Source organism: Pelodiscus sinensis, chromosome 2 (assembly GCF_052426305.1).
Source record: "Pelodiscus sinensis isolate ZL-2025 chromosome 2, ASM5242630v1, whole genome shotgun sequence".
Lineage (NCBI taxonomy): Eukaryota > Metazoa > Chordata > Testudines > Trionychidae > Pelodiscus > Pelodiscus sinensis.
Window position 1 is genome coordinate 197,814,545 of NC_143053.1, and position 16,787 is coordinate 197,831,331.

Genomic DNA, 16,787 nt, shown 5'->3' on the forward strand with positions numbered 1-16,787 from the left:
TTAAAGAAGCCCATCCTAAACAAAAGAAATGTGTGTTTAGCTTTATTTACATAAGTAGTAAACAGAGTCCTCAAAACAGCAGAAAGAGAAGCTGCCAGGAAACAAAACAATTTGCATTTTAGCAAAGGCACCTGGGGGAGGAAAGAGCACAGTTTCCTTTACCACCATAGTTCACATTACATTCCTTGCTGCTTGGATCAACTTTGTTTTGTGTTTTGAGGGGTGACCTTCTGAAGAATCTGGACAATAAAAGAACTTAATGTTTGTTGTTGTTGTTTGTGTTTTGCCCTGTAGCCTTTTATTTTACATAGAGCAAATTTTGTAATGTTGTGTTACGTTGCCCTGGGTTTGGCTCTGGTGATTAGTTTCAAGCTTAACAGAATGAAAGTCACCTCTGTTACTTGCTTTAAATTTAGAGTCTCTAGGAACATGTAAAAACGAAAGGCAGTGACCACACAGACAGTCACTTGTACAAGGTTAATCTATAAGTTTTATTAAAGTTATGATTACCCACGCATACACAAATTCTATTCAGATCTATGCTCAAGTTTCAAATATAAGAACATAAGAATGGCCATTCTGGGTCAGACCAAAGGTCCATCCAGCCCAGTACCCTGTCTGCCGACAGTGGCCAAAGCCAGATGTCCCAGAGGGAGTGAATCGAACAAGTAATGATCAAGCGATCTCTCTCCTGCCATCCATCTCCACCCTCTGACAAACAGAGGCTAGGGAAACCATTCCTTACCCATGCTGGCAAATAGCCATTTATGGACTTACATTCATGAAGGTTATCTAGTTCTCTTTTAAACCCTGTTATAGTCCTAGAATTCACAACCTCCTCAGGCAAGGAGTTCCACAGATTGACTATGAGCTGTGTGAAGAACTTCCTTTTATTTGTCTTAAACCTGTTACCCATTAGTTTCATTTGGTGGCCCCTAGTTATTGTATTATGGAAACAAGTAAATACATTTTCCTTATTCACTTTTTCCACACCACTCATGATTTTATATACCTCTATCATATCCCCCCTTAGTCTCCTCTTTTCCAAACTGAAAAGTCCCAGTCTCTTTAATCTCTCTTCATATAGGACCTGTTCCAAACCCCTAATCATTATAATTGCCCTTCTCTGAACCTTTTCTAATGCCAGTATATCTTTTTTGAAATGAGGAGACCACATCTGTGTGCAGTATTCCAGATGTGGGCGTACCATGGATTTATATAAGGGCAATAAGATATTCTCCGTCTTATTCTCGATCTCTTTTTTTAATGATTCCTAACATCCTATTTGCTTTTTTGACTGCCACTGCGTGGACATCTTCAGAGAACTATCCACGATGACTCCAAGATTTCTTTCCTGATTAGTTGTAGCTAAATTAGCCCCCCATCATATTATATGTATAGTTGGGGTTATTTTTTCCAATGTTTACATTTACATTTATCCAACTTTACGTTAAATTTCATTTGCCATTTTGTTGTCCAGTCACTTAGTTTGGTGAGATCTTTTTGAAGTTCTTCACAATCTGCTTTGGTCTTAACTACCTTGAGCAGTTTTGTATCATCTGCAAACTTTGCCATCTCACTCTTTACTCCTTTCTCCAGATCATTTATGAACATGTTGAATAGGATTGGTCCTAGGACTGACCCTTGGGGAACACCACTAGTCACCCTCCCCATTCTGAAAATTTACCATTTATTCCTACCCTTTGTTTCCTGTCTTTTAACCAGTTGTCAGTCCATGAAAGGATCTTCCCTCTTATCCCATGACAACTTAATTTACATAAGAGCCTTTGGTGAGGGACCTTGTGTGACGTAGTGGGGGTACTTGCTGGGCTGTGGTGACCCCTGCTGTCTGGAGCAAGACCCAGCAGGGAAAACCTCGCTAGGCAGAGGTAAGGCCAAACTTGTTGAACCAGTGGCCAGACACCCCCCATGGAGAGGAACAAAGGAAGGTGGAATGCTGCCCTGACTGGGGGGGCAGGGCTGCAAGGGAATTTAGTTAGTTACTGTGGGAGAGCATGGAGGAGAGCCTAGGAGAAGGGGCTGGAGTTTAGGGGCCCAGTCTCCCCCATCTCAAGGGGGCCTGAGGCATCCTAGCCCAGCTCTGGGACCAGACTACATCTGTGCTGTGCTGTATCCTGGAGAGGCAATAAACTTCCTCTATTCCACCGGCTGGTGAAGTCTGTTTGTGCCATTTCGGGGTGCAGGAGACGGGGAACCCCCAACGCGCCGTCACACTGGTGTCAGAAGTGGGATGCACTGCACCCCGTGGATGGAGCTTCCAGTGGCAAGCGACAAGGCGCAGTAGAAGCAAGAGCCCTGGAGCCAGGCGTGCTGGAGACAGAGCGAAGCGGTTCCTGGGAATCGTGGGGCGCTGCAGCACTAGACTGGTGAGTCTGCACCGAGGGGCCCAGCGGGCAGATGGCCTACGCCCGACTCTTGAAGGCAGAGCTGGTGGGGCTGTGCAGAGAGAGGGGCTTGCCTGTGCAGAAAGCAACCAAGGCCCAGCTGATTACCCAGCTGGAAGAGAATGACCAGCCACAGGGCCAGGATCTTGTCCCCAGGGGAAGCAGCCAGACCCCCCCTGAGAGTGTGTCAGGCTCAGAGAGGGGGAGGAGCGCTGGAACCCAACGGAGAGATGAGACAGCGTCTCCCGGGAGGCCTGCAAGCCGTAGCCCCTCTAGGGCAGGGGCCAGCCCAGCGGAGCTGCGGCGGCTGGAGATCCAGCTGCGGATCAGGGAATTGGAAGTAGAGGACCGAGAGAGGGACCGCCAGGACCGAGAGAGGGAGCGCCAAGATCGAGAGAAGGAGCGCCAAGATCGAGAGAGGCAGCGACAGCATGAGCTGGCCATGGCAGAGCGGAGAACCGGCGGGGCACCGGCTGCGCCAAGTGCGGATGGGCCCCAGGGTCCCAGGACTGCCAGACGCTTGGAGAGGCTCGTGGTGGCCCAATTGAAGGACATGGGTGACATAGACGGGTTCCTCAGTGCCTTTGAGAGGGCCTGTGGACTGCAACGGGTCCCCCCAGCTGACTGGCTGCAGGAGCTCATCCCCGCACTGAACCAGGAGGCGGCCGGAGTGCTCAGTCAGCTGGAGGACCTACAGCCAGGGGATTACAACCGAGTCAAGGAGGCCCTGCTGCACAAGTTCGGGCTGACCCCCGAGATGTACAGGAAGAAGTTCCGGGGGGTACAGAAAGGGCCACGGGAGACCTATGTGGACCTGGCCTCCCGCATGGCGCAATACTGCCGCAAGTGGGTGTCTGGAGTCGGAGCCCAGACCGCAGAGGAGCTGCTCAAGCTGGTCATGATGGAGCAGTTCTATGAAGCGTGCCCACCCAAACTGAGGCTGTGGCTCAAGGACCGGAGACCAGAGAACCCCCAGGAGGCCGGGAGACTGGCGGATGAGTTCACGGAGAGCCGGTCCGGGTGTGAACGGGAGTCCCGGAGAGAGAGGGAACCGCGCAGAGACCGGATCTCGGCTGAGCGACGGAGGGAGTCAACTACGGGGCGAGACCAAGGAACAGGTCGTCTGCGCCCCAGAGAACCAGCCAGGGCCTGGACAGAGACAGCCCAAAGCCTAACTTGCCATCGCTGTGGGCAAAAAGGCCACAAGAGGGCTCAGTGCACCAGGTCCCAGGACCGGGGACTTTCCAGGGTTAACTGGCTGGGGCGGGAGGAAGGGCAGGCTGCCCCAGAGGCAGGGGCTGGCAGGCAAACCTCAGCTCAGAGAGAGGGGAAGGATGCTCAGTGCACCTCCCCTGGGAGGTCTGATTCTCAGGAGGCGGATTTCTCCGTGTACCGGGTGGGGGCAGGACGGCCCCTGCGGAGCGAGTGCCTCATACCCCTGGAGGTGGATGGTAGGAAGGTGACGGGCTTCTGGGACACGGGGGCGGAGGTGACTCTGGCCCGATCCGACATAGTGGCCCCGGAGCGGATACTACCCCACACCCAGCTGACCCTGAAGGGCATAGACGGGTCCCCGTTTAAGGTGCCTGTAGCCAGGGTGCATCTGAAATGGGGGGCCAAGGAGGGCCTCAAGGAAGTGGGGGTGCACCCGCACTTGCCCACCGAGGTGCTGATGGGGAATGACCTAGAGGAGTGGCCCCATGAATCCCAGCGGGCTCTAGTCACTACCCGGAGCCAGAGCCAGCGGGGGGCTGACAACGTGGGTCCAGGGAAGGACTCCTGGCAGCGTCCTCAGGGTCCCATCCCAGTGGACACGGGGTCCAGCCAGGCTGGGACTCCGGACCTAGGCAGAGGTGGGGGACAGGTCCCGATCCCTGCCTCAGCAGCTGAATTCCAGGCTGAGGTGCAGGCAGACCCCTCCTTGCAGAGGCTGAGGGACCAGGCTGGCCTCCATGCAGCTCAGCCCCGGGGGAGAGGTGGCCAGGAGAGATTCCTGCGGGAGCGTGGGCTCCTGTTCCGTGAGTGGCTCCCCCCCAGGAAGGCGAGGGCATGGGGGGTCCAGCGGCAGCTGGTCGTCCCCCGAAAGTATCGCCTCAAGCTGCTGTATTTGGCCCACGATGTCCCCGTTGGGGGCCACCGGGGGATCCGGAGCACCCGGCTGAAGCTGCTCCAGCACTTCTATTGGCCGGGAATCTTTACAGCCGTGCAGCGGTACTGCCGGTCCTGTGACTCCTGCCAGAGGGGCGGGAAGGCCCAAGACAGGAGGAAAGCGGCTTGGGGGTCTCTACCCCAGATAGACCCTCTGGGCTGGCTGAGAGAGTTATGGGAGGGGAAGACCTCCCTGGATGGAGCTTCGGGGGTGGAAGCCGCCCTGGTTGTCCAGAGAAGGCTCACTGGGCTCATGGCCCCGGCCCGAGAGACCCTGGCCAGAGATCAAGGCCAGCGGAAGGGTGGGTGTGACCCCCGAGGACAGGCCTGCGCCAGTCGCCCTGGAGCGGGGCGGCGAGTGGACAGAGGGAAGCCAGCTCATGTGGGGCCTTGCCACGGCCGGCCGGAGTCAAGGGGAGCACCCATGTCCCCGGGGCGGGTTCCCACGCAGAGGACCCGAACTTCCCTAGGTCACGAGCGGAGTGACCCTGCTCAGTTCGCTCTCGGAGGGGGGAGAACTGTGACGTAGTGGGGGTACTTGCTGGGCTGTGGTGACCCCTGCTGTCTGGAGCAAGACCCAGCAGGGAAAACCTCGCTAGGCAGAGGTAAGGCCAAACTTGTTGAACCAGTGGCCAGACACCCCCCATGGAGAGGAACAAAGGAAGGTGGAATGCTGCCCTGACTGGGGGGGCAGGGCTGCAAGGGAATTTAGTTAGTTACTGTGGGAGAGCATGGAGGAGAGCCTAGGAGAAGGGGCTGGAGTTTAGGGGCCCAGTCTCCCCCATCTCAAGGGGGTCTGAGGCATCCTAGCCCAGCTCTGGGACCAGACTACATCTGTGCTGTGCTGTATCCTGGAGAGGCAATAAACTTCCTCTATTCCACCGGCTGGTGAAGTCTGTTTGTGCCATTTCGGGGTGCAGGAGACGGGGAACCCCCAACGCGCCGTCACACCTTGTCAAAGGCTTTCTGGAAATCTAAGTATACTATATCTACTGGAGCCTCCTAGTCCATGTTTGTTGACCCCTTCAAAGAACTTTAATACAGTAAACTTCCGATAATCTGGCACCTTTAGGACCCAGGGGGTGCTGGATTATCAGATATGCTGGACTATTGGAAGGGGGGGCTATGAGGGGTCTGGAGTGGGGTGGAGGGGGTGCCACCCCAGACCCCTCATAGCCACCCCTTCCGATAGTCCAGCTCTGCCCCAGGCATCTCCGATTCAGCCGCTGCTTGTCAGTTTCAGCAGCGGCTGAATCGGGGATACTTGGGGCAGAGCAGCTGGGGTGTTGCTGGGTTGGTCCGGTACCTACCCTTCGGTGCTGCGGGACCAACCCGGCAGCACTCCAGCTGTTCTTCCCCAGGTGTCCCCAAGTGCTGCTGGGTTGGTCCCGCAGCCCCGAGGGGCAGCACTATGGGACCAACCCGGCAGCATTCCAGCTGCTCTGCCCCCAGCTTCCCCATTCAGCTGCTGGTCAGTTTTAGCAGCGGTTGAATCGGGGGAGCCGGGCGCAGAGCAGCTCCAATTGTCCGGCAGCTGGAGCACTTCTGGGTTCTTGATGGTGCTGGACCATCAGGAGTGCCGGAGCATTGGATACCGGACCAATGGAGTTTTACTGTAGATTAGTAAGACATGATTTCCCTTTACAGAAACCATGTTGACTTTTGCCCAACAAATTATGTTCTTCTATGTGTCTGACAATGTTATTCTTTACTATTGTTTCACCTAATTTGTCCAGTACTGACATTAGACTTACCGGTCTGTAATTGCCAGGATCACCTCTAGAGCCCTTTTTAAATATTGGCATTACATTAGCTATCTTCCAGTCACTGGGTACAGAAGCTGATTTAAAGGATAGGTTACAAACCATAGTTAATAGTTCCACAATTTCACATTTGAGTTCTTTCAGAACTCTTGGGTGAATGCCATCTGGTCCCGGTGTTGTTTATCAATTAATTCCAAAACCTCCTCTAATGACACTTCAATCTGTGAGAAGTTCTCAGATTTGTCACCTATGAAGGACGGGTCAGGTTTGGGAATCTCCCTAACATCCTCAGCCATAAAGACTGAAGCAAAGAATTCATTTAGTTTCTCCACAATGACTTTCTCGTCTTTAAGTGCTCCTTTTGTATCTCAACCATCCAGGGGCCTCACTGGTTGTTTAGCAGGTTTCCTGCTTCTGATGTACTTAAAAAACATTTTGTTGTTATCTTTTGAGTTTTTGGCTTGCTGTTCTTCAAACTCCTTTTTGGCTTTTCTTAATGCATTTTTACACTTAACTTGGCAGTGTTTATGCTCCTTTCTATTTATCTCACTAGGATTTGACTTCCACTTTTTAAAAGATGTCTTTTTATCTCTCACTGCTTCTTTTACATGTTGGTTAAGCCACGGTGGCTCTTTTTTAGTTCTTCTACTATATTTTTTAATGTGGGTATACATTTAAGTTGGGCCTCTACTATGATGTCTTTGAAAAGTGTCCATGCAGCTTGCAGGGATTTTACTTTAGTCACTGTACCTTTTAATTTCTGTTTATCTAACCTCCTCATTTTCACATAGTTCCCCTTTTTGAAATTAAATGCCACAGTGTTGGGCTGCTGAGGTGTTCTTCCCACCACAGGAATGTTACATTATATTGCATTATATTGCATTATATTATATTATATTATATTTATTATTTTATATTTTATTAATATTAATATTAATATTTATATTTATATTTATTTATTATATTTTATATTATATATTATGATCACTATTTCCAAGCGGTCCTGTTACAGTTACCTCTTGGACCAGTATATAGTTATACTCACGTCCTTGACAATAGTGTCAGGGACTGATGGGTCTCGTAATTGGTAAAGGGATGATTCTTGCTGGAGTCTTCCCAGAGAAAGCTCTGTTTTCCCATTCTAGTCATCCCCTTTTTATAATGTGAATCTGTCTATACCTACATTTTGCATGTAACATAAGTGTCCATACTCTTTCCTCTTTCTGGTCTGCATCCCATGGACACTTAAGAGGCTCCAATGTTAAGATGGGCAGGATTTTTGACAAAATTGCTAGGCCTCTGGGCAAGGTGGGGACAAGGGCCTGGCTCTGTGCATGAAGAAGGTTAGGAGCCATGGGTAGAAGAGGCAACTAGTCATCACCATTGCTAGGAGTGATTTAAAAGGCCCAGGACTCTGAAGCTCTATGTCAGCCAGCCTCGTGAAACAAGTGTTACAAGACAGGAACACAGTGTCTGCTGTTGAATAGCAGAGGCAAAGGCTGATGTCCTAAGCATCTGGGGTAATCTGGAAGTGTTAGAAGAATGGTCGTCTTCAAGGTTCAGTTCTTTCACCAGTACTGTTCAATGTGTACCTTGATGACTTGCTAGCAACATTCTTTTGCAGGTTTATCTATGCTGATGACATCTGATGCAGTTATCAAGCCCAGTCCTTCTCAGAAATTGACAGGCTCCTGAAGAATGATATCAAGCTCATGCCAGACTATTGTAGTCAATGGTGTCTTCAGCCAAACTTTTCCAAGATGGTTTCTAGCATATTTCATTTGTGCAATGCAAGCACAAGCCACAAATTAAATATTTTCTTAAGTGACCACCACCTGTAACACAACTCAAATCCAGTTTACCTTGGCATGACTTTGGATAGGTCATTTACGTACCACAACCTCTTGAAGAAGACAACAGCCAAAGTTAGTATTCAGAAAAACTTACTCAGAAAACTGGCTGGATTAACTTGGGATATGAGTGCCCAGACACTTGGAGAATGATATAAGTGGAAGCATGTTGTCCTGGTCTTCGATGTACTTGGCTTCAATAAAGGTACATAGAGGAGGTTTTTCAAAACAAAGTAGAGAAGTCCCACCCCTGGTCGGATGGCCTCTGTGCTATTGAGGAGGATGAAAGTACCAGGGAAGGGGAACCTCAAAGTGTTCCAAAGTAGTGGGAAACAATCCCAACTATGGGAGCCTCCGTTCAGCTGATGCCATGGTATCCTCTTGCATTGAAGATACCTCTTTGGGGGAGGGAATCATGTTATTAGGAAGAGACAGGCAATAGTAATGGGGAATTAGAAATATATATAGTTGGTTTTGTGTTGACTGGGAGAGCCACATGGTGAATTGCCCACCAGGTGCATAGAGTGCATCTCTCACAAGACATCTAGGATGTGTCTAGACTACAGGGATTTTTCGAAAAAAGTAGCCTTTTTTTGAAATTTTTTTACCTGCATCTAGACTGCCGCCGCGTTCTGTTGATTTACTGTTGACAGTGGCAAACCTCGTTTTACGAGGAATAACACTATTTTTGACAGATCTGTCAAAAAAAAGGGAAGTGTGGATGCGGGGAAGATTTTTTTGTCATCTCTATTGTTCCTGCCTGTAGCCATCTTTTAAAGCCACAGGCACCCAGGAGTAGCATTGCGGCATCAAGCCAGCTCTAAACAGGACCCTGACTGCTCAGCTCTTCCTGGTAGGGCCACTCAGAGCCATGTCCTAGGGACAAGGCCTCCGAGAACCCCCTGGCCCTTCCAGGGACACATCCCGACAAGAAGCCAGGGGCACCAAATGCTGGGCACCCTCTTGGTCTGGCCCTGAGAGCAAAGCCCTCTAGGGTCTCTGGTCTGAGGAGGACTCTCTTCAGGCACTGCAGTCTAAGAGGAGGAATGCGGACATTTACACCAGAATGGCTTTGCCAAAAATGGTCACCACCCCCGCGCACTGGAGCAGGTCAGGGCAAAGGTCAAGAAGCTGCAGCAGGCGTATGTTAGAGCCCGTGAGTGCAGCTCCCACTCTAGGGAAGCACCACACTATTGTGCCTATTATGAGGACCTGGACTGGATCCTGGGGGCAGGGGAACCCCTGCCTCCCGAGAGGGTTGTGGAGTCTGGGGTCGAGACCCCTGTGCAGCAACAGCCACAGTGTGAGACCCCAGAGGACCAGCAGCTCCAAGAGGAGGAGGAGGACACCAGGAGCACAGTGACCTTGACCCTGGAGCCAGAAACCCAGATCTATGAGAATGGTTATCCAGCCAGTTATACACCCACCTTGCAGTAGCCCTATCTAGGTTTATTTCCCTAGTTTATTGATAGGAAGGTCACATGAGACTATATCAAATGCTTTACTGAAGTCCAGGTATATCATGTCCACCACGTCTCTCTTATCCACAAGACTATCAAAGAAAGCTAACAGATTGGGTTAACATGATTTGTCTCCTTATTATCTTCATGTTTGCAGATGAATTCCTTAATTACTTGCTCCATTATCTTCCCTGGCAGAGAAGTTAAACTGACTGGTCTATAGTTTCCTGGGTTATTCTTAATTCCCTTTTTTATAGATGGGCACTATATTTGTCCTTTTCTAGTCTTCTGGAATCTCCCCAGACTTCCATGCTTTTTCAAAGATGATAGCTAAAGGCTCAAATATCTCTTTTATCAGCTCATTGAGTATTCTAGGATGCATTTCATCAGGCTGTGGTGACTTGCAGACATCTAACTTTTCTAAGTAATTTTTAACTTGTTCTTTTTTTTATTTTAACTTCTAAACCTACCCCATTTCCACTACCAGTCACTATGTTAGGCATCCTGTCACCATCAATCTTCTTGACAAAAAATGAAACAAAGAAGTCATTGAGCACCTCTGCCATTTCCAAGTTTCCTGTTATTGGTGGAAATGGCAGAGGTGCTTCTTTGTCATCATATGACCCAGTCATAGTCCCATGGAAGGCAATGGAAAAACTTCCTTTGACAACTGTTGAAACATATTCTGGACACAGTGTATGAAGCAAGCAGAAGGATTTATTAACACAGCGCTGGTGGAGTGTCACTTCACTAGTTAGGCTTGGTGAACACTGCCAAACAATAGGTCACAACTAATTATATAGGATGCTCAATGGGCAGATCAAGTGATAGGAGGGTTGGAGAGGAAGATGCTAATCATGAGGCAAAATAAGAGCAATGATCTAAAGGTTACATAGTGTTTTCCACACATAGCTTACATAATACCTTACATCTAGTTAAACAAGTATTTAAACAAAGCAGACATCAATTATCAATTATGTGTTAAGTGGCGATGTATCTGTCAGCTTCAAGAAGGTATCGCTGCATGGATGTGATCCATCTGGGGATTAAAGCAGAGACATTATGAATACTTGACAATTGCACATTTGTTCCTAGCACCATTGAATGTGTCATGTCCTGTCTCCCATCCTAGGTCATTAGCTTTATGATGATCTTCCTTCGATGGGCTACGTGGGGGGGAACGGGGGTAGAGAGAACCATCATGAACTGTTTGTGGGCCAGATCCAGACTTGAAATTTAAAATAGGGGTTCTTAACAGAATATCATAGCCTGCCTCCGAAATTTTTACCCTACAACTACCATAAGAACTAGGTCTGGGCTTATATGTGATGAATGTCCCTGGAGTTCACAGCCATGGCTGGCATAAAAGGACATAAAACCTTGGAGATTATCAAACAAATTATTGTGTATTTGTGCAATTGTTACTATACTGAGTGAGTGCTGTCTTAAGTGGCATATGCCATGTTGAAATTTAATATCCAAGAACAAATAATATGCAGCTTTCTTCCCCTGTCCGTCCACCCCCAAATAAACTGTCTGAAGTCAGATCCTACACTTTTCCTCATGAGAATCGTCTCTTCTCACCTGAGTAGACCCATTGGCCTCAGCTAAGCCACTCAGGATTTGTGCCTTTGTGGTATGTATGACATATGTATTTCATAATACTCAGAGGCCTGGTCTACAGTAGACCATGAAGGTCGGCTTAAGGTATGCAACTCCAGCTACATAAAATGCATTGCTGGAGTTGGCTTACCTTAAGCTGAGCCTTGGCAGTGTCTACACTATGGGAGGTTAATGGGAGCAAACACTGCCATCAGCTTCCTTTACTCTTCACAAAGGGAGGAGTACTGGACACTGGCAGGAGCTGCCCTTAGCATTTGATTTACGGGTCTGTATAAGACCTGCTAAATTGAACACCAAAAGATTGACCTCTGGAGTGTCAATCTTCTGGTAAGTATAGACATGCCCATAATGTTTTGCATTTCTACAGCACTTCCACCAGCAGTTGCAAGATACCGTATGAATATTCATGAACCCCCCTACATTTTTTTTTATATCTTGATTTGAACTTCCTCTACAGTCTGTAGGTGGTTGATTGGATCTGGTGACTTAGTTTCAGCCCTTTGTACTGACAGATCCTGTCTGTGAAATTTGGAACTAATTGAAAGGGACCACTCATAGTACTGAGCGTTACACTTAGTAGTAAGTGGATGTGGACTGGGTCCATTATTACTGATGACACTGGTTATTAAAGCTGAAAATGTTTTAAAAAAAATCAAATTTATTTTTTACCATTTATGCTGTTTGCTTAAATGCACAATGAAAATAGATTACGGTAGTCAGTTTCATTTATATTATTTATGCTATTCACCTTCTGACCTTTAGGCCCTATCATAGAAACACAGTGTTATTTTGCTGCAGAAGAACATTCATTTGTTCTTTTGCGCAGAGTATCTTTGTCTTGAAACAAAACTGCTACATTAGAATGGAAAACTTTCTATTGGGCGTGGTTTTTGTAACAGCTTCAAGTTACCAAAACTAAAATTTGGACTAAATTTAACTTGACAGGATTTCTTGAAAATAATCCCCACAATTGCCAGATTGACGAGTCTTCTTTTATATATTTGGCATCTAGAAAGGCTCATAATTCAGGCATGTGTTTATAAATGACAGATTCAATGGGTTAATTATTTTGCCATTTCTCCTTTTCATCATGATCCTCGTTAATGGGATGGATTCATTTGGTGCTATTTCCCCCTACTATTACAATCCTTGCCATGAGTATCATAACTGTAATTCTCACAGACTCTGTGAGTAATGCTTTATTGCTTTGACTTGTTCAGTGCTTTCCCTTTTGATTGGCTGGGTATTTTCATCCCTTTCTCACAGGTTAGTTATTATGATTATTAACAAGGAAGTAGTCAGATGGTCAGTAAATCAAAATCCCAAATAAGGCAAAATACTGCAGCCTCTAAACTAGTAAATCACTTCATTCCTCTCCTCTCCCCAGTAAAGTTACATTACAGGTGATTACTTTTATTCTCATTAAAAATAGAAAGAGACACGTACTAAATCTCTTTTTGAAAGAAAAACTGATGCAAGAAAGAGAAAATAATACCAAATAAACCCACTCATGTTCATTGCCAGACTAGATCAGATGCAAGGATCAGTCCTTATGATCCAGTATCCCATCTCTGATATTGGCCAACACCAAGTGTTTCAGAGGAAAGCATGAGAATCCTGCATTATGCATCTGTATGGTAATCTACCTTCAACCTAGGTTTTAGCCTATTTATTCACAATTCAGGATTTTCTTGAACCCTGAACCATAAGATTTAGCATCCCTTCTAAAATGATCATAATTACCTATGGTAATTGTAGTTTTTCTTATAATATAAATGTCTAATCTCTTTTTGAATCTTGTCAGATTCTTGACCTCAGCCACTTCCTGTATCAGGGAATTCTACAGTCTAATTTTACATGGCACGAGAAAAGTATTTTCTTAAACCAGGTTTGAATTTGCCACTTTTAACACCATTTAATGCCCCTTTCTTCTGCTATGAAACAGGCCAAAGAAAAGCTCCTGATGTTCCTTCTCTATAACATGCATTATTCTATGTATTCTTATCAGATCCCTCTTAGTAGTTTCCTTTCTAACACAGACTTTCTCTTGCATCCTCTTATAGTGTAAAGGCCTGATCCCTATGCAAAGGTGGAATAAATGGGCTTTGAGTAAATTCTGTGGGAATTAAGGGAAGATGAAATCCCTTTCCTGGCAAGACATGAAGCCCCAGTGACTCCTTTCTATGGCTCCCACTTCAGGTGTAGGGCTATTGCAGGATGTAGAGATCTTGTATTCTCTCTCTGCTGGAAGATTTAGGCCAATGGATCTGGGTCATGGCAGAGCTACATGCTTCCACCCCTGCCTGGTAGCAATGCCTGTGTTCCTCCATTGGTCCAAGGTTGTAGTGCCCAAGATAGCAACTTTGAAGCACTGCTCCTCTAGGACACAGGTATGAAGGGTTTTGCATGGAGTTGTGCTGCTTCTCTGTGGGTATTTCTTCTTGCAGAATAGTTCCATTCTGGTTCAGTTGCCTTTGAGGCTTTCCACAGCTTTCTGAAGACCAGAAATTTTGGCCTTTGGTGGCCTATTATTGGGACATTCTAGAAGTTGAAGTGGGAGGGTGTAACACTATACAGCCCTGTATTCGCACCTTACATGCTTATGCAATGATATTAGTACAAAATATGCCTTTTGAATTACCATATGAAAGCTTATCACATTCTTGTTATTAATATAGTAAGATATACACGTTAATCTTATATGTGAAGTTGTGAATTCTTTCTGAATGTTTGTTTAGGACAAGACAGCCTCGCTTAGGTAAAGGTGATAAGCAGTCTGTCTTAGACAAAAGAATGTGGGTTTATCTCAGTTTATATATTAGCAATTGTGATGGCTGGACTAGGTCTGATGGCCCCCCACTACATTCTGGCCCAGAAAAGGGTAGTAGAGGGGCCCTCCAAGCAGCCTAGAGTGGCTGAATGGGATATAGCCATTCAGGGCCTAGCAAGCTAGTATAAGAAGAGTTGCAGGGCCAGTGTGAATTCAGTTCCCTGCTAGAGCTGAAGGAGTGTGGATAGTATATCAGACTGGCTGACTGGTTGAGGGAGCTATAGGACCCTGGATAGAGCACTGCTGACAGAGGCTATGGAGAACATGAATGTGTGCCAGGCTGGCTGTTGAGACTCAACCAGGACAAGGCCCTGACATAAGGATAAATAATATGTTGGAGCCACAGAGAAGTGGCCTAGGGAATTGTATTAGCAACACAGTTTATTTAAAAGGAAGTGTTAGATGGTTGCTATCTCTGGGGTGCCTGGGATGAGACTCGGAGTAGAGGACAGACCTGAGTCCTCCCTCACCAACCACTGGGAAAGTGTCCCGGACTTTGATACACCCCAGAAAGGGAACTGAACTCTACTAGGGACCCAGCTAAAGAGTTAAGGACAGAAAGGCCAAGAGAGGTGAACAGTCTTCAAAGAGGAAGCCGTGGGGGACGGGGGACGGGGGAGAGGGAGCCGGGTGTATCCCCACACAAGGGCTAGGACTGCTTGAGGAGCAGGGACAATTTGAAAAAGTCCAGTAGGGGTTGAGAAACAATGTAAAGCAGGGTTCTGTGAAAGGCCCTGCTGGACATATTGAGGAGCGAGCCCAGAGATAAGGCTATAGATCGAGGGACCTTACAGAGGATACTTTGATAGGCCTCCTGTTAGACATATAGCTTGGAAGAGATTTACTTTCTTTTATTTCACATACATGTAAGCAGGGTCTAAATCAATGCTTTCATTATAGCCAGCTAGAATGGGAAAGGAATCCTGAGTGTGGTTCACTCTGTTGCTTAGAGTTGGTAGGTATTCAACTGTTACGTAAATATAGTTCATTTTGGAATGGAAAAGCAATCCTGGGTGTGGTTATGTAAATATAGTTCACTCAGTTGCTTAGGCCTGCTAGATATTCAATTGATAGAATGGTATTTTGCCTATTGTAACCAATTTGGCTGTTGTGGGGTCACAAACAATGTTAGCGCTAACTGTGGGAATTGTAAAATATGACCTCCAATTTGGCAGTTTTTGGGAATGCTGAAAAGAAGACTGTATTTAATTCAGTTCAAAGGAGATACACTGTAATTGTAAAGATCTTGGATGGATAAGGCTTTCTCTTCCAAAGTCTGTAAAGTTGACTGGCAGGAAGGGCAGAGCTCTGAACCAGCAGGCTACATGCCCTCCAGTCATGAACTGTAAGACTGGTCCAACCTGTTTCTCCCCATCCTATTCTAATGATAGAACTAAAACAGTCTCTTTATTATTTTAAATTATTCCAGTAGATTCTGGAATCTTTTGACTAGACTGTGCTGTGGGCCAAGAGCTGAAATCACTCAGAAGCTAAAATCATTAGGTTTGGCCCAGAGCCAAATCCATCACAAGCCCAGCAGACAGCTGGTAGGAGCAGCGGTGAGTGGCCCGTAGACATCCAGCAAAGCGGTGCCAGAGAACAATGAGCAGGTGAATGGAGACTGACCAGAGGAGCGAGTGAGATACTTCCTACCCCTCACACTCAGGATGAGGGGTGAACTCTGCAGATGCTCCTCTGAATTCTGGTCAGCCCTGACTAAGGGCAGCAACTGTGAATGGGGTACAGAGAAGGATTGGGCATGTAAATGGGACACTTCCACTGCTGGACATTTGAGCCTGAGAGGCAAAGGACGTTGCCCAACCTACTTGAGCTGGGGTGTTTACTCTTGGTTTTGGTTATGAACTCTGTGGTGTTTTCCCAGATTAATGCCACATTACTTCCCACCCTCTTTTATTAAAAGTTTCTTTTCTACATTCATACTCTGTGCTTGCGAGGGAGAAACATTGCCTCAAAGAGGTGTCCAGGGGTGTGTGTGATTTTCCTAGGTTACTGGGGGGAGGGAAGTCAAGCCAATTCTGTGTTGTATGGATAAAAAGGAACCCCTAGATATTGAACCCGGCTCTACCTGGCAGAAGGGTTACATACAGAAGATTGTGTGAGACTCGGCTGGAGGACTGAGTCACCAAAGACTTACCACAAACACAGAATAGTAATAGAGATGTAGCTGTGTTAGTCCAGTCTAGCTGAAACCAAAAACAGGACTATGTAGCACTTTAAAGACTTACAAGATGTTTATTAGGTGATGAGCTTTTGTGGGCCAGACCCACTTCCTCAGATCAAATCAGATCTGAGGAAGTGGGTCTGGCCCACGAAAGCTCATCACCTAATAAACCATCTTGTTAGTCTTTAAAGTGCTACATAGTCCTGTTTTTTGTTTCACAAACACACAGAGAGAGGAGGCACACACACTGAGACAGGGCGCTCATGAGAGGTGAGTACATACCTTTACAGCAGGAAACAAAGCTATCAAGCTATTAGGCTAAAACCTGAGACATAAGAGGATTAATATGACTTGTACACTCCCCAGAGATATAGGAAACTGAATCTTCTGGAGATATTCCTGATTTGCCAGACAAAAACAGCCCTTATAATAAACACAGAGAGACTTCATCATGATCCTTCACTTTAAGGAGACGAAGAAACAAAGTAATTTGAACTCTGTGATGGGTCCTGGCCAAGCCAGCCAA